Source organism: Oncorhynchus keta, chromosome 26 (genome assembly GCF_023373465.1).
Source record: "Oncorhynchus keta strain PuntledgeMale-10-30-2019 chromosome 26, Oket_V2, whole genome shotgun sequence".
NCBI classification, from domain to species: Eukaryota; Metazoa; Chordata; class Actinopteri; order Salmoniformes; family Salmonidae; genus Oncorhynchus; species Oncorhynchus keta.
Genome location: NC_068446.1, coordinates 43,074,708 through 43,102,548, shown reverse-complemented (window position 1 = coordinate 43,102,548; position 27,841 = coordinate 43,074,708). Strand labels below are relative to the sequence as shown.

General features: G+C 49.5%; 2 long non-coding RNA genes across 3 annotated transcripts in view; both read left to right on the top strand.

The window, feature by feature from the left end:
* The first annotated feature begins 10,346 nt into the window (after positions 1-10,346).
* LOC127912139 (uncharacterized) lies at positions 10,347-25,616 on the top strand. The gene is made up of 3 exons (XR_008080991.1): positions 10,347-10,538; positions 11,585-12,021; positions 25,568-25,616. It is a non-coding gene; the product is annotated as an uncharacterized LOC127912139 (long non-coding RNA).
* Positions 25,617-27,194: 1,578 nt separating this feature from the next.
* Positions 27,195-27,841, top strand: part of LOC127912138 (uncharacterized) — a 32,869-nt gene continuing 32,222 nt past the window's right edge. For both annotated transcript variants that reach the window (XR_008080990.1, XR_008080989.1), the window contains exon 1: positions 27,195-27,481. This is a non-coding gene — a long non-coding RNA (uncharacterized LOC127912138). The remainder of the gene's footprint in view (positions 27,482-27,841) is intronic.

The window sequence follows — 27,841 nt, the reverse complement described above, 5'->3', positions numbered from 1 at the left end:
AAGGACAGAACCTTTTAATGGACAAGAAGAGCTCAAGGACAGAACCATTTAATGGACAAGAAGAGCTCAAGGACAGAACCTTTTAATGGACAAGAAGAGCTCAAGGACAGAACCATTTAATGGACCAGAAGAGCTCAAGGACAGAACCTTTTAATGGACAAGAAGAGCTCAAGGACAGAACCATTTAATGGACAAGAAGAGCTCAAGGACAGAACCATTTAATGGACAAGAAGAGCTCAAGGACAGAACCTTTTAATGGACAAGAAGAGCTCAAGGACAGAACCATTTAATGGACAAGAACAGCTCAAGGACAGAACCACATCAATTTGGCTACATAGTTCTGTATAGTTGTAATTAATTTCAATATGATTCATGTTCAGTCCAATTTAGTTCTATTTTTGCTAATTGTAGGCTACATTGTCCTTAAAAAAAATAGTCCTCAATATATTTCATGATGTGTTACACCATGTTCCAGATCTGTGATTTAGTGTATTATAATAAGCCACCTCCAATATTTTCAGCTGTAGGTGGTAATATGAGCTGATCTGTCGTCAGTATTGTGGAATACTTCTAATCTTAAAGTCAGATTTGAATGGAGAATGCTGATCTGAGAGCAGTGCTTACTTTTTTAAAATTTATATATTTTTTTTAATTGAACCTTTATTTAACTAGGAAGTCCGTTAAGAACAGATTCTTATTTACAATGACAGCCTCTACACCGGCCAAACCCGGACGGCTCTTTGCCAGTTGTGCACCGCCCTACGGGACTCCCAATCACGGCCGGTTGTGATTACAGCCTGGATTTGAACCAGGGTGTCTGTGGTGATGCAGACTTCTGCTCCACTCGGGAGCCCCCTTTTCGTTCCATCCTGTCAGTATTCAACACATGCTCCAACGACACACTTCGCCAACGTTTAAAAAATACATAATAATAATTATGCGAGGTGTTTTTGCAAATTTAAATTTATATTTTCTGCCGTTGTAGGAACGATGCATCGTCAACACTCGTATGCCTATCGGGAAACCATGCCCAGGTCTTGTCAAAGTCTTCTATTGCCTTTAGACTGCGGTTTTTGTTGATATCTCGTTCGTGATTGGTGTGAATGTATTTTTGTCCAGACTGCTGCTGACCTGTGTGTCCCAGAGCGATGTGTCTTCTCTGTGGCTGGAGAGAGTACGACAGCAGACCTCTGTGTGTTCCAGCCTCTGCTTCATCATGTGCAGCTCCACCAACAGTAGGTCCTTCATATGTTACAACAACTCAATGTGATGAAAGATGTTTTCTTTCCAATCTACTGGGAATCATTTGTTTACATACCCTACATTACTCATCTCATATGTATATACTGTACTCTATACCATCTACTGCATCTTGTTTACATACCCTACATTACTCATCTCATATGTATATACTGTACTCTATACCATCTACTGTATCTTGCCTATGCCGTTCTGTACCATCACTCATTCATATAGCTTTATGTAAATATTATTTATCCCTTTTACACTTGTGTGTACAAGGTAGTAGTTTTGGAATTGTTAGGTTAGATTACTCGTTGGTTATTACTGCATTGTCGGAACTAGGACGCACAAGCATTTCGCTACACTCGCACTAACATCTGCTAACCATGTGTATGTGACCAAGAAAATTTGATTTGATTTGTCAAACGCGACTTGCACAAAGGTGAGGTATATTGAGAATATTGATTTAGATTCATCCACCCAGGGACTCGTCTATGAACAATGAGGAATATACATTGTCAGTCACCGGTGTCATGAGGAAATGTGTTCATGATGTTGTACCCACAATAACAATCGGACATACCCCCAACCAAAATCTCTGGATGAACGGAGGAATCCGTACTATGCTTAGAGCCCGTTCTGCAGCATTCTATGTCAGCGGAACGAACCCCGGCGACTCTATGGCACACAACGCCATGCAAGGCAAGCACTTACGAGCTCCGCAAAATCCATTTGGGACGCAAAAAAAGACTATGCAGACTCAAACTTTAATCCATATTCGACAAGTCAGACTTGCGCCACTTGTGGCAAGGACTACAGGCTATCACAAACTACAGAAGGCACATCCAGCTGCCTGGTGTCCACCGAAGCCTCCGTCCCGGACGGGCTTAACACATTCTATGCTCGCTTCGAGGCAGACAATACCGAGCCATCCAGGAGGAGTCACGCTGTTCCGGAAGACCAGGTGCTTTCGCTCTCCAAGGCTGACATGAAGACATCTCTGAGGGACTATTTGGGGGCGACAGGTAGCCTAGTGGTTAGAGGGTATGGGCGGCAGGTAGCCTAGTGGTTAGAGGGTAGGGGCGGCAGGTAGCCTAGTGGTTAGAGGGTAGGGGCGGTAGGTAGACTAGTGGTTAGAGGGTAGGGGCGGTAGGTAGACTAGTGGTTAGAGGGTAGGGGCGGTAGGTAGACTAGTGGTTAGAGGGTAGGGGCGGTAGGTAGACTAGTGGTTAGAGGGTAGGGGCGGTAGGTAGACTAGTGGTTAGAGGGTAGGGGCGGTAGGTAGACTAGTGGTTAGAGGGTAGGGGCGGTAGGTAGACTAGTGGTTAGAGGGTAGGGGCGGTAGGTAGCCTAGTGGTTAGAGGGTAGGGGCGTCAGGTAGCCTAATGGTTAGAGGGTAGGGGCGGCAGGTAGCCTAATGGTTAGAGGGTAGGGGCGGCAGGTAGCCTAATGGTTAGAGGGTAGGCGCGACAGGTAGCCTAGTGGTTAGAGGGTAGGGGCGGCAGGTAGCCTAATGGTTAGAGGGTAGGGGCGGCAGGTAGCCTAGTGGTTAGAGCATTGGACTAGTCACCGGAAGGTTGCTATATCGAATCCCCGAGCTGACAAGGTAAAAATCTGTTGTTTTTTCCCTGAACAAGGCAGAAAACCCACTTGGCTGTGTTAGGCATTTGTTCTAAACTGACTTGCCTAGCTATAACATTCTTTTAAATGTTTTAAATAATTTAAGTTCACAAAGCTACCAGCCCAGATGGCATCCTTGGCTGCATGCACTGACATCTTCAACCTGTCCCAATCGGTAGTCCCCACTTGCTTCAAGGAGACCACCGTTGCCCAGTGCCCAAGAAAACCAAGGTGACATCCCCAAATGGACTATTGCCCCATCGCACTCACTACATCCAGGCCAGCATGCCACGTCCAGGCCAGCATGCCACACCCAGGCCAGCATGCCACGCCCAGGCCAGCATGCCACGCCCAGGCCAGCATGCCACGCCCAGGCCAGCATGCCACGCCCAGGCCAGCATGCCACGCCCAGGCCAGCATGCCACGCCCAGGCCAGCATGCCACGCCCAGGCCAGGATGCCACGTCCAGGCCAGCATGCCACACCCAGGCCAGCATGCCACGCCCAGGCGAGGCCAGCATGCCACGCCCAGGCGAGGCCAGCATGCCACGCCCAGGCCAGCATGCCACGCCCAGGCCAGCATGCCATGCCCAGGCCAGCATGCCACGCCCAGGCCAGCATGCCACGTCCAGGCCAGCATGCCACGCCCAGGCCAGCATGCCACGCCCAGGCCAGCATGCCACTCCAGGCCAGGCCAGCATGCCACACCCAGGCCAGCATGCCACGCCCAGGCCAGCATGCCACACCCAGGCCAGCATGCCACGCCCAGGCCAGCATGCCACGCCCAGGCCAGTATGCCACGCCCAGGCCAGTATGCCACACCCAGGCCAGCATGCCACACCCAGGCCAGCATGCCAGGCACACTGGCCCCACTCCAATGAGCCCAATGCTGCAACAGATCCACAGGAAAGATGCCATTTCCATCACTATTCACACGACCCGCACACAACAGGAGCACCGATGTACAGTTGAAATCGGGAAGCTTACATACACCTTAACCAAATACATTTAAAATCAGTTTTTCACCATTCCTGACATTTAATCTGAGTATAAATTCCCTGTTTTTATGTCAGTTAGGATCACCTAACGACTGCATGTCTTTGCACGACATCACGGTTGTAGGCCTGATAACCAACAACGACGAGGAGGAGTCAGACTATAGGGAGGAGATAAGTGAACCGGCGTTGTTTTCCTGGCACCACAATCTCCTTCTCATCGTCAGCAAAACAAAGGAGTTGATTATTGACTTCATGAAGCAGAAGACTGGGAGCACACCCTTATCCACTTCAACTGGACGAAGACTGGGAACACACCCTTATCCACATCAACTGGACGAAGACTGGGAACACACCCTTATCCACATCAACTGGACGAAGACTGGGAACACACCCTTATCCACATCAACTGGACGAAGACTGGGAACACACCCTTATCCACATCAACTGGACGAAGACTGGGAACACACCCTTATCCACATCAACTGGACGAAGACTGGGAACACACCCTTATCCACATCAACTGGACGAAGACTGGGAACACACCCTTATCCACATCAACTGGACGAAGACTGGGAACACGCCCTTATCCACATCAACTGGACGAAGACTGGGAACACGCCCTTATCCACATCAACTGGACGAAGACTGGGAACACACCCTTATCCACATCAACTGGACGAAGACTGGGAACACACCCTTATCCACATCAACTTGACATGGACCAACATCTCCACCACTCTTGTCAACAAGGCGCAGTTGGTTCCTTTGGTTCCTGTTTCGGGATCACAAGGCCCTCCAGCAGGTGGTGAAGAGACAGGTTTTTTTTTGCGGTCGGAGTACGATAGTGCGGATAAACTACATTTTTGTAGTGACTCCTCAAGCACTGAGATGCAGTGCCTTAGACTGCTGCGCCACTCGGGAGCCCACCCCTCTTTTACGCTACTGCTACTCTCTGTTCATCATATATGCATAATCACTTTAACCATATCTACATGTACATACTACCTCAATCAGCCTGACTGACCGGTGTCTGTATGTCGCCTCGCTACTGTATATAGCCTCTCTACTGTATATAGCCTCTCTGCTGTATATAGCCTCTACTGTATATAGCCTCTACTGTATATAGCCTCTACTGTATATAGCCTCTACTGTATGTAGTCTCTCTACTGTATATAGCCTCTACTGTATGTAGCCTCTCTACTGTATATAGCCTCTCTACTGTATATAGCCCCTCTACTGTATGTAGCCTCTCTACTGTATATAGACTCGCTACTGTATATAGCCTCGCTACTGTATATAGCCTCGCTACTGTATATAGCCTCGCTACTGTATATAGCCCTCTACTGTATATAGCCTCTACTGTATATAGTCTCTACTGTATATAGCCTCGCTACTGTATATAGCCTCGCTACTGTATGTAGCCTCTCTACTGTATGTAGCTCTCTACTGTATGTAGCCTCTCTACTGTATGTAGCCTCTCTACTGTATGTAGGCTCTCTACTGTATATAGCCTCTACTGTATATAGCCTCTCTACTGTATGTAGCCTCGCTACTTTATAGCCTCTCTACTGTATGTAGCCTCTCTACTGTATGTAGCCTCTCTACTGTATGTAGCCTCTCTACTGTATGTAGGCTCTCTACTGTATATAGCCTCTACTGTATGTAGCCTCTAAACTGTATATAGCCTCTCTACTGTATGTAGCCTCTCTACTGTATATAGCATCTCTACTGTATGTAGCCTCTACTGTATGTGGCCTCTCTACTGTATATAGCCTCTCTACTGTAGATAGCCTCTCTACTGTATAGAGCCTCTCGACTGTATGTAGCATCTCTACTGTATATAGCCTCTACTGTATGTGGCCTCTCTACTGTATGTAGCCTCTCTACTGTATGTAGCCTCTCTACTGTATGTAGCCTCTCTACTGTATATAGCCTCTACTGTATATAGCCTCTCTACTGTAGATAGCCTCTCTACTGTAGATAGCCTCTCTACTGTATGTAGCCTCTCTACTGTATATAGCCTCTCTACTGTATGTAGCCTCTCTACTGTATGTAGCCTCTCTACTGTATATAGCCTCTCTACTGTATGTAGCCTCTACTGTATATAGCCTCTACTGTATATAGCCTCTACTGTATATAGCCTCTACTGTATGTAGTCTCTCTACTGTATATAGCCTCTACTGTATGTAGCCTCTCTACTGTATGTAGCCTCTCTACTGTATGTAGGCTCTCTACTGTATATAGCCTCTACTGTATGTAGCCTCTAAACTGTATATAGCCTCTCTACTGTATGTAGCCTCTCTACTGTATATAGCCTCTCTACTGTATGTAGCCTCTCTACTGTATATAGCCTCTCTACTGTATATAGCCTCTCTACTGTATGTAGCCTCTCTACTGTATGTAGCCTCTCTACTGTATGTAGCCTCTCTACTGTATGTAGCCACTCTACTGTATGTAGCCTCTCTACTGTATGTAGCCTCTCTACTGTATGTAGCCTCTCTACTGTATATAGCCTCGCTACTGTATATAGCCTCTCTACTGTATGTAGCCTCGCTACTTTATAGCCTCTCTACTGTATATAGCCTCTCTACTGTATGTAGCCTCTCTACTGTATGTAGTCTCTCTACTGTATATAGCCTCTCTACTGTATGTAGCCTCGCTACTTTATAGCCTCTCTACTGTATATAGCCTCTCTACTGTATGTAGCCTCGCTACTTTATAGCCTCTCTACTGTATGTAGCCTCTCTACTGTATGTAGCCTCTCTACTGTATGTAGCCTCTCTACTTTATATCCTCTCTACTGTATGTAGCCTCTCTACTGTATGTAGCCTCTCTACTGTATGTAGCCTCTCTACTGTATGTAGCCTCTCTACTGTATGTAGCCTCTCTACTGTATGTAGCCTCTCTACTGTATGTGGCCTCTCTACTGTATATGGCCTCTCTACTGTATGTGGCCTCTCTACTGTATATAGCCTCTCTACTGTATGTAGTCTCTCTACTGTATATAGCCTCTCTACTGTATGTAGCCTCTCTACTGTATGTAGCCTCTCTACTGTATATAGCCTCTCTACTGTATATAGCCTCTCTACTGTATGTAGCCTCGCTACTTTATAGCCTCTCTACTGTATATAGCCTCTCTACTGTATGTAGCCCTCTACTGTATATAGCCTCTCTACTGTATGTAGCCTCTCTACTTTGTAGCCTCTCTACTTTATAGCCTCTCTACTGTATATAGCCTCTCTACTGTATGTAGCCTCGCTACTTTATAGCCTCTCTACTGTATGTAGCCTCTCTACTGTATGTAGCCTCTCTACTGTATGTAGCCTCTCTACTGTATGTAGCCTCGCTACCTTATATCCTCTCTACTGTATGTAGCCTCTCTACTGTATGTAGCCTCTCTACTGTATGTAGCCTCTCTACTGTATATAGCCTCGCTACTGTATATAGCCTCTCTACTGTATGTGGCCTCTCTACTGTATATGGCCTCTCTACTGTATGTGGCCTCTCTACTGTATATAGCCTCTCTACTGTATGTAGTCTCTCTACTGTATATAGCCTCTCTACTGTATGTAGCCTCGCTACTTTATAGCCTCTCTACTGTATATAGTCTCTCTACTGTATGTAGCCTCGCTACTTTATAGCCTCTCTACTGTATGTAGCCTCTCTACTGTATGTAGCCTCGCTACCTTATATCCTCTCTACTGTATGTAGCCTCTCTACTGTATGTAGCCTCTCTACTGTATGTAGCCTCTCTACTGTATGTAGCCTCTCTACTGTATGTAGCCTCTCTACTATATAGCCTCTCTACTGTATGTAGCCTCTCTACTGTATGTAGCCTCTCTACTGTATATAACCTCTCTACTGTATATAACCTCTCTACTGTATGTAACCTCTCTACTGTATGTAGCCTCTCTACTGTATGTAGCCTCTCTACTGTATGTAGCCTCTCTACTGTATATAACCTCTCTACTGTATATAGCCTCTCTACTGTATATATGTATGTCTTTTTACTGTTGTTTTATTTCTTTACTTACCTACTGTTCACCTAATACCTTTTTTGCACTATTGGTTAGAGCCTGTAAGTAAGCATTTCACTGTAAGGTCTACTACACCTGTTGTAATTCAGCGCACGTGACAAATACACTTGAATTTGATTTGAATAATATAGATCACTTTTGTTCCCAGTTTTGATTCTGTTCCTCGAAACAAAATGGTGTACATTTTTTGGGGGTGTTTTCCGCTCTGTTCCCTGAACAAGTTTCCAACCCCTGATATTTGGGCATGTTTGTTTTGTTAGAAAGAGGATAGACTGTAAGAGGCGACACTGACCTCTGGGTCGCCCAGGACTGATTATTCTTGAAGGGGCTTCTGGGTTTTTATTCCTGGGTTTTTTTCTTCATAAGAACAAATATACATATTTGATGAAACTGTTGAGTGAGACCCACTGTTTACTTTTCATTCAATGTGTGTGTGCGTGTGTGTGTGCGTGCGTGTGTGTGTGTAGTGGACCTGCTGGTGAAGGTGGGGGAGCTGGTTGACAAGCTGTTTGACTTGGATGAAGAGTTGATGAAGACCTGGGTCACAGCTGGATCGCAGCCCAGTGACGAAGACGAGGAAGAAGAAGAGGAGGAGGGGGAGAGACGTCTGGACGTGGCCTCCTCGCTCCTCGAGGCTGCCAAGCAGCTAAGGTAAAGACATTTTGTTTCTGCTAATATTATAATGTAATAATAATATTATCTTCTCAGGTATTGGTAAAAAAAAACAGCTCTCTGTTAGAACCACTTTGATGGAGGTATCAGTAAGAGCAAGCTTGTAACCTCATGACATCATGTTTTCAGCAGACCAGCCACTGAGTGGTGGCCTTCTGATATGACAAGCAACATGTGGGGCTGTCCTCGTGTTTCCACAGGTCAGAGAGTCCAGAGGGTTTTATGAGGGGCTATCCTGGTGTTTCCACAGGTCAGAGGGTTTTATGAGGGGCTATCCTGGTGTTTCCACAGGTCAGAGGGTTTTATGAGGGGCTATCCTGGTGTTTCCACAGGTCAGAGGGTTTTATGAGGGGCTGTCCACGTGTTTCCACAGGTCAGAGGTCCAGAGGGTTTTATGAGGGGCTATCCTGGTGTTTCCACAGGTCAGAGGGTTTTATGAGGGGGGGCTATCCTGGTGTTTCCACAGGTCAGAGGGTTTTATGAGGGGCTATCCTCGTGTTTCCACAGGTCAGAGAGTCCAGAGGGTTTTATGAGGGGCTATCCTCGTGTTTCCACAGGTCAGAGGTTTTATGAGGGCTATCTCGTGTTTCCACAGGTCAGAGGTTTTTATGAGGGGCTATCCTGGTGTTTCCACAGGTCAGAGGGTTTTATGAGGGGCTATCCACGTGTTTCCACAGGTCAGAGGGTTTTATGAGGGGCTATCCTCGTGTTTCCACAGGTCAGAGGGTTTTATGAGGGGCTATCCTGGTGTTTCCACAGGTCAGAGGGTTTTATGAGGGGCTATCCTCGTGTTTCCACAGGTCAGAGGGTTTTATGAGGGGCTATCCTGGTGTTTCCACAGGTCAGAGGGTTTTATGAGGGGCTATCCTGGTGTTTCCACAGGTCAGAGGGCTATCCTTTTAGGGTTTTATGAGGGGCTATCCTCGTGTTTCCACAGGTCAGAGGGTTTTATGAGGGGCTATCCTGGTGTTTCCACAGGTCAGAGAAGTCCAGAGTTTTATGAAGGGCTATCCTCGTGTTTCCACAGGTCAGAGGGTTTTATGAGGGCTATCCTCGTGTTTCCACAGGTCAGAGGGTTTTATGAGGGGCTATCCTCGTGTTTCCACAGGTCAGAGGGTTTTATGAGGGGCTATCCTGGTGTTTCCACAGGTCAGAGGGTTTTATGAGGGGCTATCCTCGTGTTTCCACAGGTCAGGGTTTTATGAGGGGCTATCCTCGTGTTTCCACAGGTCAGAGGGTTTTATGAGGGGCTATCCCGTGTTTCCACAGGTCAGAGGGTTTTATGAGGGCTATCCTGGTGGGCTATCAGAGGGTTTTATGAGGGGCTATCGTGTTTCCACAGGTCAGAGGGTTTTATGAGGGGCTATCCTCGTGTTTCCACAGGTCAGGGTTTTATGAGGGGCTATCCTCGTGTTTCCACAGGTCAGAGGGTTTTATGAGGGGCTATCCTCGTGTTTCCACAGGTCAGAGGGTTTTATGAGGGGCTATCCTGGTGTTTCCACAGGTCAGAGGGTTTTATGAGGGGCTATCCTCGTGTTTCCACAGGTCAGAGGGTTTTATCAGAGGGAGGGGCTATCCTCGTGTTTCCACAGGTCAGAGGGTTTTATGAGGGGCTATCCTCGTGTTTCCACAGGTCAGAGGGTTTTATGGGGGGCTATCCTCGTGTTTCCACAGGTCAGTGTTTTATGAGGGACAATCCTTCTATTTCCCGAGGTTCAGAGTGTTTTTATGAGGGGCTAGCCTTGTGTTTCCACAGGTCAGAGGGTTTTATGAGGGGCTATCCTCGTGTTTCCACAGGTCAGAGGATCCAGAGGGTTTTATGAGGGGCTATCCTGGTGTTTCCACAGGTCGGAGTGTTTTATTAGGGGCTATCCTCGTGTTTCCACAGGTCAGAGGGTTTTATGAGGGGCTATCCTGGTGTTTCCGCAGGTCAGAGGGTTTTATGGGGGGCTATCCTGGTGTTTCCACAGGTCAGAGAGTCCAGGGGGTTTTATGAGGGGCTGTCCCTGTGTTTCCACAGGTCAGAGGGTTTTATGAGGGGCTATCCTCGTGTTTCCACAGGTCAGATAGTCCAGAGGGTTTTATGAGGGGCTATCCTCGTGTTTCCACAGGTCAGAGTGTTTTATGAGGGGCTATCCTCGTGTTTCCACAGGTCAGAGTGTTTTATGAGGGGCTATCCTCGTGTTTCCACAGGTCAGAGTGTTTTATGAGGGGCTATCCTGGTGTTTCCAGGTCAGAGAGTCAGAGGGTTTTATGAGGGCTATCCTCGTGGGCAGAGGGTTTTATGAGGGGCTATCCTGGTGTTTCCACAGGTCAGAGGGTTTTATGGGGGCTATCCTGGTGTTTCCACAGGTCAGAGAGTCCAGAGGGTTTTATGAGGGCTATCCTGGTGTTTCCACAGGTCAGAGGGTTTTATGAGGGGCTATCCTGGTGTTTCCACAGGTCAGAGGGTTTTATGAGGGGCTGTCCTCGTGTTTCCACAGGTCAGAGGGTTTTATGAGGGGCTATCCTCGTGTTTCCACAGGTCAGAGGGTTTTATGAGGGGCTATCCTCGTGTTTCCACAGGTCAGAGGGTTTTATGAGGGGCTATCCTCGTGTTTCCACAGGTCAGAGGGTTTTATGAGGGGCTATCCTCGTGTTTCCACAGGTCAGAGGGTTTTATGAGGGGCTATCCTCGTGTTTCCACAGGTCAGAGGGTTTTATGAGGGGCTATCCTCGTGTTTCCACAGGTCAGAGGGTTTTATGAGGGGCTATCCTCGTGTTTCCACAGGTCAGAGGGTTTTATGAGGGGCTATCCTGGTGTTTCCACAGGTCAGAGGGTTTTATGAGGGGCTATCCTGGTGTTTCCACAGGTCAGAGGGTTTTATGAGGGGCTATCCTGGTGTTTCCACAGGTCAGAGGGTTTTATGAGGGGCTATCCTGGTGTTTCCACAGGTCAGAGGGTTTTATGAGGGGCTATCCTCGTGTTTCCACAGGTCAGAGGGTTTTATGAGGGGCTATCCTGGTGTTTCCACAGGTCAGAGAGTCCAGAGGGTTTTATGAAGGGCTATCCTCGTGTTTCCACAGGTCAGAGGGTTTTATGAGGGGCTGTCCTCGTGTTTCCACAGGTCAGAGAGTCCAGAGGGTTTTATGAAGGGCTATCCTCGTGTTTCCACAGGTCAGAGGGTTTTATGAGGGGCTATCCTCGTGTTTCCACAGGTCAGAGGGTTTTATGAGGGGCTATCCTCGTGTTTCCACAGGTCAGAGGGTTTTATGAGTGGCTATCCTCGTGTTTCCACAGGTCAGAGGGTTTTATGAGGGGCTATCCTCGTGTTTCCACAGGTCAGAGGGTTTTATGAGGGGCTATCCTTGTGTTTCCACAGGTCAGATGGTTTTATGAGGGGCTATCCTCGTGTTTCCACAGGTCAGAGAGTCCAGAGGGTTTTATGTGGGGCTATCCCTGTGTTTCCACAGGTCAGAGGGTTTTATGAGGGGCTATCCTGGTGTTTCCACAGGTCAGAGGGTTTTATGAGGGGCTATCCTCGTGTTTCCACAGGTCAGAGGGTTTTATGAGGGGCTATCCTGGTGTTTCCACAGGTCAGAGGGTTTTATGAGGGGCTATCCTCGTGTTTCCACAGGTCAGAGGGCTATCCTCGTGTTTCCACAGGTCAGGGTTTTATGAGGGGCTATCCTGGTGTTTCCAGAGGGTTTTATGAGGGCTATCCTCGTGTTTCCACAGGTCAGAGGGTTTTATGAGGGGCTATCCTTGTGTTTCCACAGGTCAGGGTTTTATGAGGGGCTATCCTCGTGTTTCCACAGGTCAGAGGGTTTTATGAGGGGCTATCCTCGTGTTTCCACAGGTCAGAGGGTCCAGAGGGTTTTATGAGGGGCTATCCTTGTGTTTCCACAGGTCAGAGGGTTTTATGAGGGGCTATCCTCGTGTTTCCACAGGTCAGAGAGTCCAGAGGGTTTTATGAGGGGCTATCCTGGTGTTTCCACAGGTCAGAGGGTTTTATGAGGGGCTATCCTCGTGTTTCCACAGGTCAGAGGGTTTTATGAGGGGCTATCCTCGTGTTTCCACAGGTCAGAGGGTTTTATGAGGGGCTATCCTCGTGTTTCCACAGGTCAGAGGGTTTTATGAGGGGCTATCCTCGTGTTTCCACAGGTCAGAGGGTTTTATGAGGGGCTATCCTCGTGTTTCCACAGGTCAGAGGGTTTTATGAGGGGCTATCCTCGTGTTTCCACAGGTCAGAGAGTCAGAGGGTTTTATGAGGGGCTATCCTCGTGTTTCCACAGGTCAGAGGGTTTTATGAGGGGCTATCCTCGTGTTTCCCACAGGTCAGAGGGTTTTATGAGGGGCTATCCTCGTGTTTCCACAGGTCAGGAGGGGCTTCCAGGAGGGTTTTATGAGGGCTATCCTGGTGTTTCCACAGGTCAGAGGGTTTTATGAGGGGCTATCCTGGTGTTTCCACAGGTCAGAGGTCCAGAGGGTTTTATGAGGGCTATCCTGGTGTTTCCACAGGTCAGAGGGTTTTAGAGGGCTATCCTGGTGTTTCCACAGGTCAGAGGGTTTTATGAGGGGCTATCCTGGTGTTTCCACAGGTCAGAGGGTTTTATGAGGGGCTATCCTGGTGTTTCCACAGGTCAGATGGTTTTATCCAGAGGGTTTTATGAGGGCTATCCTCGTGTTTCCACAGGTCAGAGGGTTTTATGAGGGGCTATCCTCGTGTTTCCACAGGTCAGAGGGTTTTATGAGGGGCTATCCTCGTGTTTCCACAGGTCAGAGGGTTTTATGAGGGGCTATCCTTGTGTTTCCACAGGTCAGAGGGTTTTATGAGGGGCTATCCTTGTGTTTCCACAGGTCAGAGGGTTTTATGAGGGGCTATCCTCGTGTTTCCACAGGTCAGAGGGTTTTATGAGGGGCTATCCTCGTGTTTCCACAGGTCAGAGGGTTTTATGAGGGGCTATCCTCGTGTTTCCACAGGTCAGAGGGTTTTATGAGGGGCTATCCTTGTGTTTCCACAGGTCAGAGGGTTTTATGAGGGGCTATCCTCGTGTTTCCACAGGTCAGAGGGTTTTATGAGGGGCTATCCTGGTGTTTCCACAGGTCAGAGGGTTTTATGAGGGGCTATCCTCGTGTTTCCACAGGTCAGAGGGTTTTATGAGGGGCTATCCTCGTGTTTCCACAGGTCAGGGTTTTATGAGGGGCTATCCTGGTGTTTCCCAGGTCAGGTCAGAGGGTTTTATGAGGGGCTATCCTGGTGTTTCCACAGGTCAGAGGTCAGAGGGTTTTATGAGGGGCTATCCTGGTGTTTCCACAGGTCAGAGGGTTTTATGAGGGGCTATCCTGGTGTTTCCACAGGTCAGAGGGTTTTATGAGGGGCTATCCTGGTGTTTCCACAGGTCAGAGTCCAGAGGGTTTTATGAGGGGCTATCCTGGTGTTTCCACAGGTCAGAGGGTTTTATGAGGGGCTGTCCTCGTGTTTCCACAGGTCAGAGGGTTTTATGAGGGCTATCCTCGTGTTTCCACAGGTCAGAGGGTTTTATGAGGGGCTATCCTGGTGTTTCCACAGGTCAGAGGGTTTTATGAGGGGCTATCCTCGTGTTTCCACAGGTCAGAGGGTTTTATGAGGGGCTATCCTCGTGTTTCCACAGGTCAGAGGGTTTTATGAGGGGCTATCCTCGTGTTTCCACAGGTCAGAGGGTTTTATGAGGGCTATCCTCGTGTTTCCACAGGTCAGAGGGTTTTATGAGGGGCTATCCTTGTGTTTCCACAGGTCAGATGGTTTTATGAGGGGCTATCCTCGTGTTTCCACAGGTCAGAGAGTCCAGAGGGTTTTATGTGGGGCTATCCCTGTGTTTCCACAGGTCAGAGGGTTTTATGAGGGGCTATCCTCGTGTTTCCACAGGTCAGATAGTCCAGAGGGTTTTATGAGGGGCTATCCTCGTGTTTCCACAGGTCAGAGTGTTTTATGAGGGGCTATCCTCGTGTTTCCACAGGTCAGAGTGTTTTATGAGGGGCTATCCTCGTGTTTCCACAGGTCAGAGGGTTTTATGAGGGCTATCCTGTGTTTCCACAGGTCAGAGGGTTTTATGAGGGGCTATCCTCGTGTTTCCACAGGTCAGATAGTCCAGAGGGTTTTATGAGGGGCTATCCTCGTGTTTCCACAGGTCAGAGGGTTTTATGAGGGGCTATCCTCGTGTTTCCACAGGTCAGAGGGTTTTATGAGGGGCTATCCTCGTGTTTCCACAGGTCAGAGGGTTTTATGAGGGGCTATCCTGGTGTTTCCACAGGTCAGAGGGTTTTATGAGGGGCTATCCTCGTGTTTCCACAGGTCAGAGGGTTTTATGAGGGGCTATCCTCGTGTTTCCACAGGTCAGAGGGTTTTATGAGGGGCTATCCTCGTGTTTCCACAGGTCAGAGGGTTTTATGAGGGGCTATCCTCGTGTTTCCACAGGTCAGAGGTTTTATGAGGGGCTATCCTCGTGTTTCCACAGGTCAGGGTTTTATGAGGGGCTATCCTCGTGTTTCCACAGGTCAGAGGGTTTTATGAGGGGCTATCCTCGTGTTTCCACAGGTCAGAGGGTTTTATGAGGGGCTATCCTTGTGTTTCCACAGGTCGGAGGGTTTTATGAGGGGCTATCCTGGTGTTTCCACAGGTCAGAGGGTTTTATGAGGGGCTATCCTCGTGTTTCCACAGGTCAGAGGATCCAGAGGGTTTTATGAGGGGCTATCCTGGTGTTTCCACAGGTCGGAGTGTTTTATTAGGGGCTATCCTCGTGTTTCCACAGGTCAGAGGGTTTTATGAGGGGCTATCCTGGTGTTTCCGCAGGTCAGAGGGTTTTATGGGGGGCTATCCTGGTGTTTCCACAGGTCAGAGAGTCCAGAGGGTTTTATGAAGGGCTATCCTCGTGTTTCCACAGGTCAGAGGGTTTTATGAGGGGCTATCCTGGTGTTTCCACAGGTCAGAGGGTTTTATGAGGGGCTATCCTGGTGTTTCCACAGGTCAGAGAGTCCAGAGGGGGTGTTTCCACAGGTCAGAGGGTTTTATGAGGGGCTATCCTCGTGTTTCCACAGGTCAGAGGGTTTTATGAGGGGCTATCCTGGTGTTTCCACAGGTCAGAGGGTTTTATGAGGGCTATCCTGGTGTTTCCAGGTCAGGTCAGAGGGTTTTATGAGGGGCTATCCTCGTGTTTCCACAGGTCAGAGGGTTTTATGAGGGGCTATCCTCGTGTTTCCACAGGTCAGAGGGTTTTATGAGGGGCTATCCTGGTGTTTCCACAGGTCAGAGGGTTTTATGAGGGGCTATCCTGGTGTTTCCACAGGTCAGAGTCAGAGGGTTTTATGAGGGGCTATCCCTGTGTTTCCACAGGTCAGAGGGTTTTATGAGGGGCTATCCTGGTGTTTCCACAGGTCAGAGGGTTTTTATGAGGGGCTATCCTCGTGTTTCCACAGGTCAGAGGTCCAGAGGGTTTTATGAGGGGCTATCCTGGTGTTTCCACAGGTCAGAGGGTTTTATGAGGGGCTATCCTCGTGTTTCCACAGGTCATGAGGTGTTTCCACAGGTCAGAGGGTTTTATGAGGGGCTATCCTCGTGTTTCCACAGGTCAGAGGGTTTTATGAGGGGCGTGTTTCCACAGGTCAGAGGGTTTTATGAGGGGCTATCCCGTGTTTCCACAGGTCAGAGGGTTTTATGAGGGGCTATCCTCGTGTTTCCACAGGTCAGAGGGTTTTATGAGGGGCTATCCTCGTGTTTCCACAGGTCAGAGGGTTTTATGAGGGGCTATCCTTGTGTTTCCACAGGTCAGAGGGTTTTATGAGGGGCTATCCTCGTGTTTCCACAGGTCAGAGAGTCCAGAGGGTTTTATGAGGGGCTATCCTCGTGTTTCCACAGGTCAGAGGGTTTTATGAGGGGCTATCCTCGTGTTTCCACAGGTCAGAGGGTTTTATGAGGGGCTATCCTCGTGTTTCCACAGGTCAGTTTTATGAGGGGCTATCCTCGTGTTTCCACAGGTCAGAGGGTTTTATGAGGGGCTATCCCTGTGTTTCCACAGGTCAGAGGGTTTTATGAGGGGCTATCCTGGTGTTTCCACAGGTCAGAGGGTTTTATGAGGGGCTATCCTGGTGTTTCCACAGGTCAGAGGGTTTTATGAGGGGCTATCCTGGTGTTTCCACAGGTCAGAGGGTTTTATGAGGGGCTATCCTGGTGTTTTCCACAGGTCAGATGGTTTTATGAGGGCTATCCTGGTGTTTCCACAGGTCAGAGGGTTTTATGAGGGGCTATCCTCGTGTTTCCACAGGTCAGAGGGTTTTATGAGGGGCTATCCTCGTGTTTCCACAGGTCAGAGAGTCCAGAGGGTTTTATGAGGGGCTATCCTCGTGTTTCCACAGGTCAGAGGGTTTTATGAGGGGCTATCCTCGTGTTTCCACAGGTTTCAGAGCTATCCTCGTGTTTCCAGTCAGGGTTTTATGAGGGCTATCCTCGTGTTTCCACAGGTCAGAGGGTTTTATGAGGGGCTATCCTCGTGTTTCCACAGGTCAGAGGGTTTTATGAGGGGCTATCCTGGTGTTTCCACAGGTCAGAGGGTTTTATGAGGGGCTATCCTGGTGTTTCCACAGGTCAGAGGGTTTTATGAGGGGCTATCCTGGTGTTTCCACAGGTCAGAGGGTTTTATGAGGGGCTATCCTGGTGTTTCCACAGGTCAGAGGGTTTTATGAGGGGCTATCCTGGTGTTTCCACAGGTCAGAGGGTTTTATGAGGGGCTATCCTGGTGTTTCCACAGGTCAGAGAGTCCAGAGGGTTTTATGAAGGGCTATCCTCGTGTTTCCACAGGTCAGAGGGTTTTATGAGGGGCTATCCTCGTGTTTCCACAGGTCAGAGGGTTTTATGAGGGGCTATCCTGGTGTTTCCACAGGTCAGAGAGTCCAGAGGGTTTTATGAAGGGCTATCCTCGTGTTTCCACAGGTCAGAGGGTTTTATGAGGGGCTATCCTCGTGTTTCCACAGGTCAGAGGGTTTTATGAAGGGCTGTCCTCGTGTTTCCACAGGTCAGTCCAGAGGGTTTTATGAGGGCTATCCTCGTGTTTCCACAGGTCAGAGGGTTTTATGAGGGGCTATCCTGGTGTTTCCACAGGTCAGAGGGTTTTATGAGGGGTTTTATGAGGGGCTATCCTCGTGTTTCCACAGGTCAGAGGGTTTTATGAGGGGCTATCCTCGTGTTTCCACAGGTCAGAGGGTTTTATGAGGGGCTATCCTCGTGTTTCCACAGGTCAGAGGGTTTTATGAGGGGCTATCCTCGTGTTTCCACAGGTCATCCTGGTGTTTCCACAGGTCAGAGGGTTTTATGAGGGGCTATCCTGGTGTTTCCACAGGTCAGAGGGTTTTATGAGGGGCTATCCTGGTGTTTCCACAGGTCAGAGGGTTTTATGAGGGGCTATCCTGGTGTTTCCACAGGTCAGAGGGGCTATCCTGGTGTTTCCACAGGTCAGATGGTTTTATGAGGGGCTATCCTGGTGTTTCCACAGGTCAGAGGGTTTTATGAGGGGCTATCCTGGTGTTTCCACAGGTCAGAGAGTCCAGAGGGTTTTATGAAGGGCTATCCTCGTGTTTCCACAGGTCAGAGGGTTTTATGAGGGGCTATCCTCGTGTTTCCACAGGTCAGAGAGTCCAGAGGGTTTTATGAAGGGCTATCCTCGTGTTTCCACAGGTCAGAGGGTTTTATGAGGGGCTATCCTCGTGTTTCCACAGGTCAGAGGGTTTTATGAGGGGCTATCCTCGTGTTTCCACAGGTCAGAGGGTTTTATGAGGGGCTATCCTTGTGTTTCCACAGGTCAGAGGGTTTTATGAGGGCTATCCTTGTGAGGGTTTTATGAGGGCTATCCTCGTGTTTCCACAGGTCAGAGGGTTTTATGAGGGGCTATCCTGTGTTTCCACAGGTCAGAGGGTTTTATGAGGGGCTATCCTCGTGTTTCCACAGGTCAGAGAGTCCAGAGGGTTTTATGAGGGGCTATCCTTGTGTTTCCACAGGTCAGAGGGTTTTATGAGGGGCTATCCTCGTGTTTCCACAGGTCAGAGGGTTTTATGAGGGGCTATCCTCGTGTCCAGAGGGTTTTATGAGGGGCTATCCTGGTGTTTCCACAGGTCAGATAGTCAGAGGGTTTTATGAGGGGCTATCCTCGTGTTTCCACAGGTCAGAGGGTTTTATGAGGGGCTATCCTCGTGTTTCCACAGGTCAGAGTTTCCACAGGTCAGAGGGTTTTATGAGGGGCTATCCTCGTGTTTCCACAGGTCAGAGTCCAGAGGGTTTTATGAGGGGCTATCCTCGTGTTTCCACAGGTCAGAGGGTTTTATGAGGGGCTATCCTGGTGTTTCCACAGGTCAGAGGGTTTTATGAGGGGCTATCCTCGTGTTTCCACAGGTCAGAGGTCCAGAGGGTTTTATGAGGGCTATCCTGGTGTTTCCACAGGTCAGAGGGTTTTATGAGGGGCTATCCTCGTGTTTCCACAGGTCAGAGATGTTTCCACAGGTCAGAGGGTTTTATGAGGGGCTATCCTCGTGTTTCCACAGGTCAGAGGGTTTTATGAGGGGCTATCCTCGTGTTTCCACAGGTCAGAGGGTTTTATGAGGGGTGCAGGTCAGAGGGTTTTATGAGGGCTATCCTGGTGTTTCCACAGGTCAGAGAGGGGCTATCCTCGTGTTTCCACAGGTCAGAGGGTTTTATGAGGGGCTATCCTCGTGTTTCCACAGGTCAGAGGTGTTTTCAGAGAGTCCAGAGGGTTTTATGAGGGGCTATCCTCGTGTTTCCACAGGTCAGAGGGTTTTATGAGGGGCTATCCTCGTGTTTCCACAGGTCAGAGGGTTTTATGAGGGGCTATCCTCGTGTTTCCACAGGTCAGAGGGTTTTATGAGGGGCTATCCTCGTGTTTCCACAGGTCAGAGGGTTTTATGAGGGGCTATCCTTGTGTTTCCACAGGTCAGAGGGTTTTATGAGGGGCTATCCTGGTGTTTCCACAGGTCAGAGAGTCCAGAGGGTTTTATGAAGGGCTATCCTGGTGTTTCCACAGGTCAGAGGGTTTTATGAGGGGCTATCCTGGTGTTTCCACAGGTCAGAGGGTTTTATGAGGGGCTATCCTGGTGTTTCCACAGGTCAGAGAGTCAGAGGGTTTTATGAGGGGCTATCCTCGTGTTTCCACAGGTCAGAGGGTTTTATGAGGGGCTATCCTCGTGTTTCAGTCAGAGGGTTTTATGAGGGGCTATCCTCGTGTTTCCAGGTCAGGTCAGAGGGTTTTATGAGGGGCTATCCTGGTGTTTCCACAGGTCAGAGGGTTTTATGAGGGGCTATCCTCGTGTTTCCACAGGTCAGAGGGTTTTATGAGGGGCTATCCTCGTGTTTCCACAGGTCAGAGGGTGAGGGCTATCCTGGTGTTTCCACAGGTCAGAGGGTTTTATGAGGGGCTATCCTCGTGTTTCCACAGGTCAGAGGGTTTTATGAGGGCTATCCTGTGTTTCCACAGGTCAGAGGGTTTTATGAGGGGCTATCCTCGTGTTTCCACAGGTCAGAGGGTTTTATGAGGGGCTATCCTCGTGTTTCCACAGGTCAGAGAGTCCAGAGGGTTTTATGAGGGGCTATCCTGGTGTTTCCACAGGTCAGAGGGTTTTATGAGGGCTATCCTTGTGTTTCCACAGGTCAGAGGGTTTTATGAGGGGCTATCCTCGTGTTTCCACAGGTCAGAGGGTTTTATGAGGGGCTATCCTCGTGTTTCCACAGGTCAGAGGGTTTTATGAGGGGCTATCCTGGTGTTTCCACAGGTCAGAGGGTTTTATGAGGGGCTATCCTCGTGTTTCCACAGGTCAGAGGGTTTTATGAGGGGCTATCCTGGTGTTTCCACAGGTCAGAGGGTTTTATGAGGGGCTATCCTCGTGTTTCCACAGGTCAGAGGGTTTTATGAGGGGCTATCCTTGTGTTTCCACAGGTCAGAGGGTTTTATGAGGGGCTATCCTCGTGTTTCCACAGGTCAGAGAGTCAGAGGGTTTTATGTGGGGCTATCCTCGTGTTTCCACAGGTCAGAGGGTTTTATGAGGGGCTATCCTCGTGTTTCCACAGGTCAGAGGGTTTTATGAGGGGCTATCCTCGTGTTTCCACAGGTTTTAGAGGGGCTATCCTTGTGTTTCCACAGGTCAGAGGGTTTTATGAGGGGCTATCCTGGTGTTTCCACAGGTCAGAGGGTTTTATGAGGGGCTATCCTGGTGTTTCCACAGGTCAGAGGGTTTTATGAGGGGCTATCCTGGTGTTTCCACAGGTCAGAGGGTTTTATGAGGGGCTATCCTGGTGTTTCCACAGGTCAGAGGGTTTTATGAGGGCTATCCTCGTGTTTCCACAGGTCAGATGGTTTTATGAGGGGCTATCCTGGTGTTTCCACAGGTCAGAGAGTCCAGAGGGTTTTATGAGGGCTATCCTCGTGTTTCCACAGGTCAGAGGGTTTTATGAGGGCTATCCTCGTGTTTCCACAGGTCAGGGCTAGTGTTTCCACAGGTCAGGGTTTTATGAGGGGCTATCCTCGTGTTTCCACAGGTCAGAGAGTCCAGAGGGTTTTTTTATCCTGTGTTTCCACAGGTCAGAGGGTTTTATGAGGGGCTATCCTCGTGTTTCCACAGGTCAGAGGGTTTTATGAGGGGCTATCCTCGTGTTTCCACAGGGTCAGAGGGTTTTATGAGGGGCTATCCTCGTGTTTCCAGGTCAGGTCAGAGGGTTTTATGAGGGGCTATCCTCGTGTTTCCACAGGTCAGAGGGTTTTATGAGGGGCTATCCTCGTGTTTCCACAGGTCAGAGGTTTTATGAGGGGCTATCCTGGTGTTTCCACAGGTCAGAGGGTTTTATGAGGGGCTATCCTCGTGTTTCCACAGGTCAGAGGGTTTTATGAGGGGCTATCCTCGTGTTTCCACAGGTCAGAGAGTCCAGAGGGTTTTATGAGGGGCTATCCTCGTGTTTCCACAGGTCAGAGTCCAGGGGTTTTATGAGGGGCTATCCTCGTGTTTCCCAGGTCAGGTCAGAGGGTTTTTGAGGGGCTATCCTTGTGTTTCCACAGGTCAGAGGGTTTTATGAGGGGCTATCCTGGTGTTTCCACAGGTCAGAGGGTTTTATGAGGGGCTATCCTCGTGTTTCCACAGGTCAGAGTCCAGAGGGTTTTATGAGGGCTATCCTCGTGTTTCCACAGGTCAGAGGGTTTTATGAGGGGCTATCCACAGTGTTTCCACAGAGGGTTTTATGAGGGGCTATCCTCGTGTTTCCACAGGTCAGAGGGTTTTATGAGGGGCTATCCTGGTGTTTCCACAGGTCAGAGGGTTTTATGAGTGTTTCCACAGGTCAGAGGGTTTTATGAGGGGCTATCCTGGTGTTTCCACAGGTCAGAGGGTTTTATGAGGGGCTATCCTGGTGTTTCCACAGGTCAGAGGGTTTTATGAGGGGCTATCCTCGTGTTTCCACAGGTCAGAGGGTTTTATGAGGGGCTATCCTGGTGTTTCCACAGGTCAGAGGGTTTTATGAGGGGCTATCCTGGTGTTTCCACAGGTCAGAGGGTTTTATGAGGGGTTTCCACAGGTCAGAGGGTTTTATGAGGGGCTATCCTGTGTTTCCACAGGTCATCCTGGTGTCAGGTCAGAGGGTTTTATGAGGGGCTATCCTCGTGTTTCCACAGGTCAGAGGGTTTTATGAGGGGCTATCCTCGTGTTTCCCAGGTCAGAGTCAGAGGGTTTTATGAGGGGCTATCCTCGTGTTTCCACAGGTCAGAGGGTTTTATGAGGGGCTATCCTGGTGTTTCCACAGGTCAGAGGGTTTTATGAGGGGCTATCCTCGTGTTTCCACAGGTCAGAGAGTCCAGAGGGTTTTATGAGGGGCTATCCTCGTGTTTCCACAGGTCAGAGGGTTTTATGAGGGGCTATCCTCGTGTTTCCACAGGTCAGAGGGTTTTATGAGGGCTATCCTCGTGTTTCCACAGAGAGGGTTTTATGAGGGGCTATCCTCGTGTTTCCACAGGTCAGAGGGTTTTATGAGGGGCTATCCTCGTGTTTCCACAGGTCAGAGGGTTCCAGAGGGGGTGTTTCCACAGGTCAGGTCAGAGGGTTTTATGAGGGCTATCCTCGTGTTTCCACAGGTCAGAGGGTTTTATGAGGGGCTATCCTCGTGTTTCCACAGGTCAGAGGGTCAGAGGGGGGTTTTATGAGGGGCTATCCTCGTGTTTCCACAGGTCAGAGGGTTTTATGAGGGGCTATCCTCGTGTTTCCACAGGTCAGAGGGTTTTATGAGGGGCTATCCTCGTGTTTCCACAGGTCAGAGGGTTTTATGAGGGCTATCCTCGTGTTTCCACAGGTCAGAGGGTTTTATGAGGGGCTATCCTGGTGTTTCCACAGGTCAGAGGGTTTTATGAGGGGCTATCCTGGTGTTTCCACAGGTCAGAGAGTCCAGAGGGTTTTATGAGGGCTATCCTGGTGTTTCCACAGGTCAGAGGGTTTTATGAGGGGCTATCCTGGTGTTTCCACAGGTCAGAGGGTTTTATGAGGGGCTATCCTGGTGTTTCCACAGGTCAGAGGGTTTTATGAGGGGCTATCCTGGTGTTTCCACAGGTCAGAGGTCCAGAGGGTTTTATGAGGGGGTGCACAGGTCCCTGGTGTTTCCACAGGTCAGAGGGTTTTATGAGGGGCTATCCTCGTGTTTCCACAGGTCAGAGGGTTTTATGAGGGCTATCCTCGTGTTTCCAGGTCAGAGGGTTTTATGAGGGGCTATCCTCGTGTTTCCACAGGTCAGAGAGTCCAGAGGGTTTTATGAGGGGCTATCCTGGTGTTTCCACAGGTCAGAGGGTTTTATGAGGGGCTATCCTCGTGTTTCCACAGGTCAGAGTGTTTTATGAGGGGCTATCCTCGTGTTTCCACAGGTCAGAGGGTTTTTTGAGGGGCTATCCTGGTGTTTCCACAGGTCAGAGGGTTTTATGAGGGGCTATCCTCGTGTTTCCACAGGTCAGAGATTCCAGAGGGTTTTATGAGGGGCTATCCTTGTGTTTCCACAGGTCAGAGGGTTTTATGAGGGGCTATCCTGGTGTTTCCACAGGTCAGAGGGTTTTATGAGGGGCTATCCTCGTGTTTCCACAGGTCAGAGGGTCCAGAGGGTTTTATGAGGGGCTATCCTGGTGTTTCCACAGGTCAGAGGGTTTTATGAGGGGCTGTCCTCGTGTTTCCACAGGTCAGAGGGTTTTATGAGGGGCTATCCTCATGTTTCCACAGGTCAGAGGGTTTTATGAGGGGCTATCCTCGTGTTTCCACAGGTCAGAGGGTTTTATGAGGGGCTATCCTCGTGTTTCCACAGGTCAGGTCAGAGTCAGAGGGTTTTATGAGGGGCTATCCTCGTGTTTCCACAGGTCAGAGGGTTTTATGAGGGCTATCCTCGTGTTTCCACAGGTCAGAGGGTTTTATGAGGGGCTATCCTTGTGTTTCCACAGGTCAGAGGGTTTTATGAGGGGCTATCCTCGTGTTTCCACAGGTCAGAGTCCAGAGGGTTTTATGAGGGCTATCCTCGTGTTTCCACAGGTCAGAGGGTTTTATGAGGGGCTATCCTCGTGTTTCCACAGGTCAGAGGGTTTTATGAGGGGCTATCCTCGTGTTTCCACAGGTCAGAGGGTTTTATGAGGGGCTATCCTCGTGTTTCCACAGAGGGTTTTATGAGGGGTCCTTGTGTTTCCACAGGTCAGAGGGTTTTATGAGGGGCTATCCTGGTGTTTCCACAGGTCAGAGAGTCCAGAGGGTTTTATGAGGGGCTATCCTGGTGTTTCCACAGGTCAGAGGGTTTTATGAGCTATCCTGGTGTTTCCACAGGTCAGAGGGTTTTATGAGGGGCTATCCTGGTGTTTCCACAGGTCAGAGGGTTTTATGAGGGGCTATCCTCGTGTTTCCACAGGTCAGATGGTTTTATGAGGGGCTATCCTGGTGTTTCCACAGGTCAGAGAGTCAGAGGGTTTTATGAAGGGCTATCCTCGTGTTTCCACAGGGCTATCCTCGTGTTTCCACAGGTCAGAGGGTTTTATGAGGGGCTATCCTTGTGTTTCCACAGGTCAGAGGGTTTTATGAGGGGCTATCCTCGTGTTTCCACAGGTCAGAGAGTCAGAGGGTTTTATGAGGGGCTATCCTCGTGTTTCCACAGGTCAGAGGGTTTTATGAGGGGCTATCCTCGTGTTTCCACAGGTCAGAGGGTTTTATGAGGGGCTATCCTCGTGTTTTCAGAGTCCAGAGGGTTTTATGAGGGGCTATCCTCGTGTTTCCACAGGTCAGAGGGTTTTATGAGGGCTATCCTTGTGTTTCCACAGGTCAGAGGGTTTTATGAGGGGCTGGTGTTTCCCTCAGAGGGTGTTTCCACAGGTCAGAGAGTCCAGAGGGTTTTATGAGGGGCTATCCTGGTGTTTCCACAGGTCAGAGGGTTTTATGAGGGGCTATCCTGGTGTTTCCGCAGGTCAGAGGGTTTTATGAGGGGCTATCCTGGTGTTTCCACAGGTCAGGTCAGAGGGTTTTATGAGGGGCTATCCTCGTGTTTCCACAGGTCAGAGGGTTTTATGAGGGGCTATCCTGGTGTTTCCACAGGTCAGAGAGTCCAGAGGGTTTTATGAGGGCTATCCTGGTGTTTCCACAGGTCAGAGGGTCCTGGTGTTTCCACAGGTCAGGGGCTATCCTGGTGTTTCCACAGGTCAGAGGGTTTTATGAGGGGCTATCCTGGTGTTTCCACAGGTCAGAGGGTTTTATGAGGGGCTATCCTGGTGTTTCCACAGGTCAGAGGGTTTTATGAGGGGCTATCCTCGTGTTTCCACAGGTCAGAGGGTTTTATGAGGGGCTATCCTCGTGTTTCCACAGGTCAGAGGGTTTTATGAGGGGCTATCCTGGTGTTTCCACAGGTCAGAGAGTCCAGAGGGTTTTATGAAGGGCTATCCTCGTGTTTCCACAGGTCAGAGGGTTTTATGAGGGGCTATCCTCGTGTTTCCACAGGTCAGAGGGTTTTATGAGGGGCTGTCCTCGTGTTTCCACAGGTCAGAGAGTCCAGAGGGTTTTATGAAGGGCTATCCTCGTGTTTCCACAGGTCAGAGGGTTTTATGAGGGGCTATCCTTGTGTTTCCACAGGTCAGAGGGTTTTATGAGGGGCTATCCTTGTGTTTCCACAGGTCAGAGGGTTTTATGAGGGGCTATCCTCGTGTTTCCACAGGTCAGAGGGTTTTATGAGGGGCTATCCTCGTGTTTCCACAGGTCAGAGGGTTTTATGAGGGGCTATCCTCGTGTTTCCACAGGTCAGAGGGTTTTATGAGGGGCTATCCTGGTGTTTCCACAGGTCAGCTATCCTGGTGTCAGAGGGTTTTATGAGGGGCTATCCTCGTGTTTCCCAGGTCAGGTTCAGAGGGCTATCCTGTGTTTCCACAGGTCAGAGGGTTTTATGAGGGGCTATCCTGGTGTTTCCACAGGTCAGAGGGTTTTATGAGGGGCTATCCTGGTGTTTCCACAGGTCAGAGTCCAGAGGGTTTTATGAGGGGCTATCCTCGTGTTTCCACAGGTCAGAGGGTTTTATGAGGGGCTATCCTCGTGTTTCCACAGGTCAGAGAGTCCAGAGGGTTTTATGAGGGCTATCCTCGTGTTTCCACAGGTCAGAGGGTTTTATGAGGGGCTATCCCGTGTTTCCACAGGTCAGAGGGTTTTATGAGGGCTATCCTCGTGTTTCCACAGGTCAGAGGGTTTTATGAGGGGCTATCCTCGTGTTTCCACAGGTCAGAGTGTTTTATGAGGGGCTATCCTCGTGTTTCCACAGGTCAGAGGGTTTTATGAGGGGCTATCCTCGTGTTTCCACAGGTCAGAGGGTTTTATGAGGGGCTATCCTCGTGTTTCCACAGGTCAGAGGGTCCAGAGGGTTTTATGAGGGGCTGTCCTCGTGTTTCCACAGGTCAGAGAGTCCAGAGGGTTTTATGAGGGGCTATCCTTGTGTTTCCACAGGTCAGAGGGTTTTATGAGGGGCTATCCTGGTGTTTCCACAGGTCAGAGGGTTTTATGAGGGGCTATCCTGGTGTTTCCACAGGTCAGAGGGTTTTATGAGGGGCTATCCTCGTGTTTCCACAGGTCAGAGGGTTTTATGAGGGGCTATCCTCGTGTTTCCACAGGTCAGAGGGTTTTATGAGGGGCTATCCTGGTGTTTCCACAGGTCAGAGAGTCCAGAGGGTTTTATGAAGGGCTATCCTGGTGTTTCCACAGGTCAGAGGGTTTTATGAGGGGCTATCCTGGTGTTTCCACAGGTCAGAGGGTTTTATGAGGGGCTATCCTCGTGTTTCCACAGGTCAGAGGGTTTTATGAGGGCTATCCTGGTGTTTCCACAGGTCAGAGGGTTTTATGAGGGCTATCCTGGTGTTTCCACAGGTCAGAGGGTTTTATGAGGGGCTATCCTGGTGTTTCCACAGGTCAGGGTTTTATGAGGGCTATCCTCGTGTTTCCACAGATCAGAGGGTTTTATGAGGGGCTATCCTTGTGTTTCCACAGGTCAGAGGGTTTTATGAGGGGCTATCCTTGTGTTTCCACAGGTCAGAGGGTTTTATGAGGGGCTATCCTCGTGTTTCCACAGGTCAGATAGTCCAGAGGGTTTTATGAGGGGCTATCCTCGTGTTTCCACAGGTCAGAGTGTTTTATGAGGGGCTATCCTCGTGTTTCCACAGGTCAGAGTGTTTTATGAGGGGCTATCCTCGTGTTTCCACAGGTCAGAGTGTTTTATGAGGGGCTATCCTTGTGTTTCCACAGGTCGGAGGGTTTTATGAGGGGCTATCCTGGTGTTTCCACAGGTCAGAGGGTTTTATGAGGGGCTATCCTCGTGTTTCCACAGGTCAGAGGATCCAGAGGGTTTTATGAGGGGCTATCCTGGTGTTTCCACAGGTCGGAGTGTTTTATGAGGGGCTATCCTCGTGTTTCCACAGGTCAGAGGGTTTTATGAGGGGCTATCCTCGTGTTTCCACAGGTCAGAGGGTTTTATGAGGGGCTATCCTCGTGTTTCCACAGGTCAGAGGGTTTTATGAGGGGCTATCCTCGTGTTTCCACAGAGGTTTTATGAGGTCAGAGGGTTTTATGAGGGGCTATCCTCGTGTTTCCACAGGTCAGAGGGTTTTATGAGGGGCTATCCTCGTGTTTCCACAGGTCAGAGGGTTTTATGAGGGGCTATCCTCGTGTTTCCACAGGTCAGTCCAGAGGGTTTTATGAGGGGCTATCCTCGTGTTTCCACAGGTCAGAGGGTTTTAT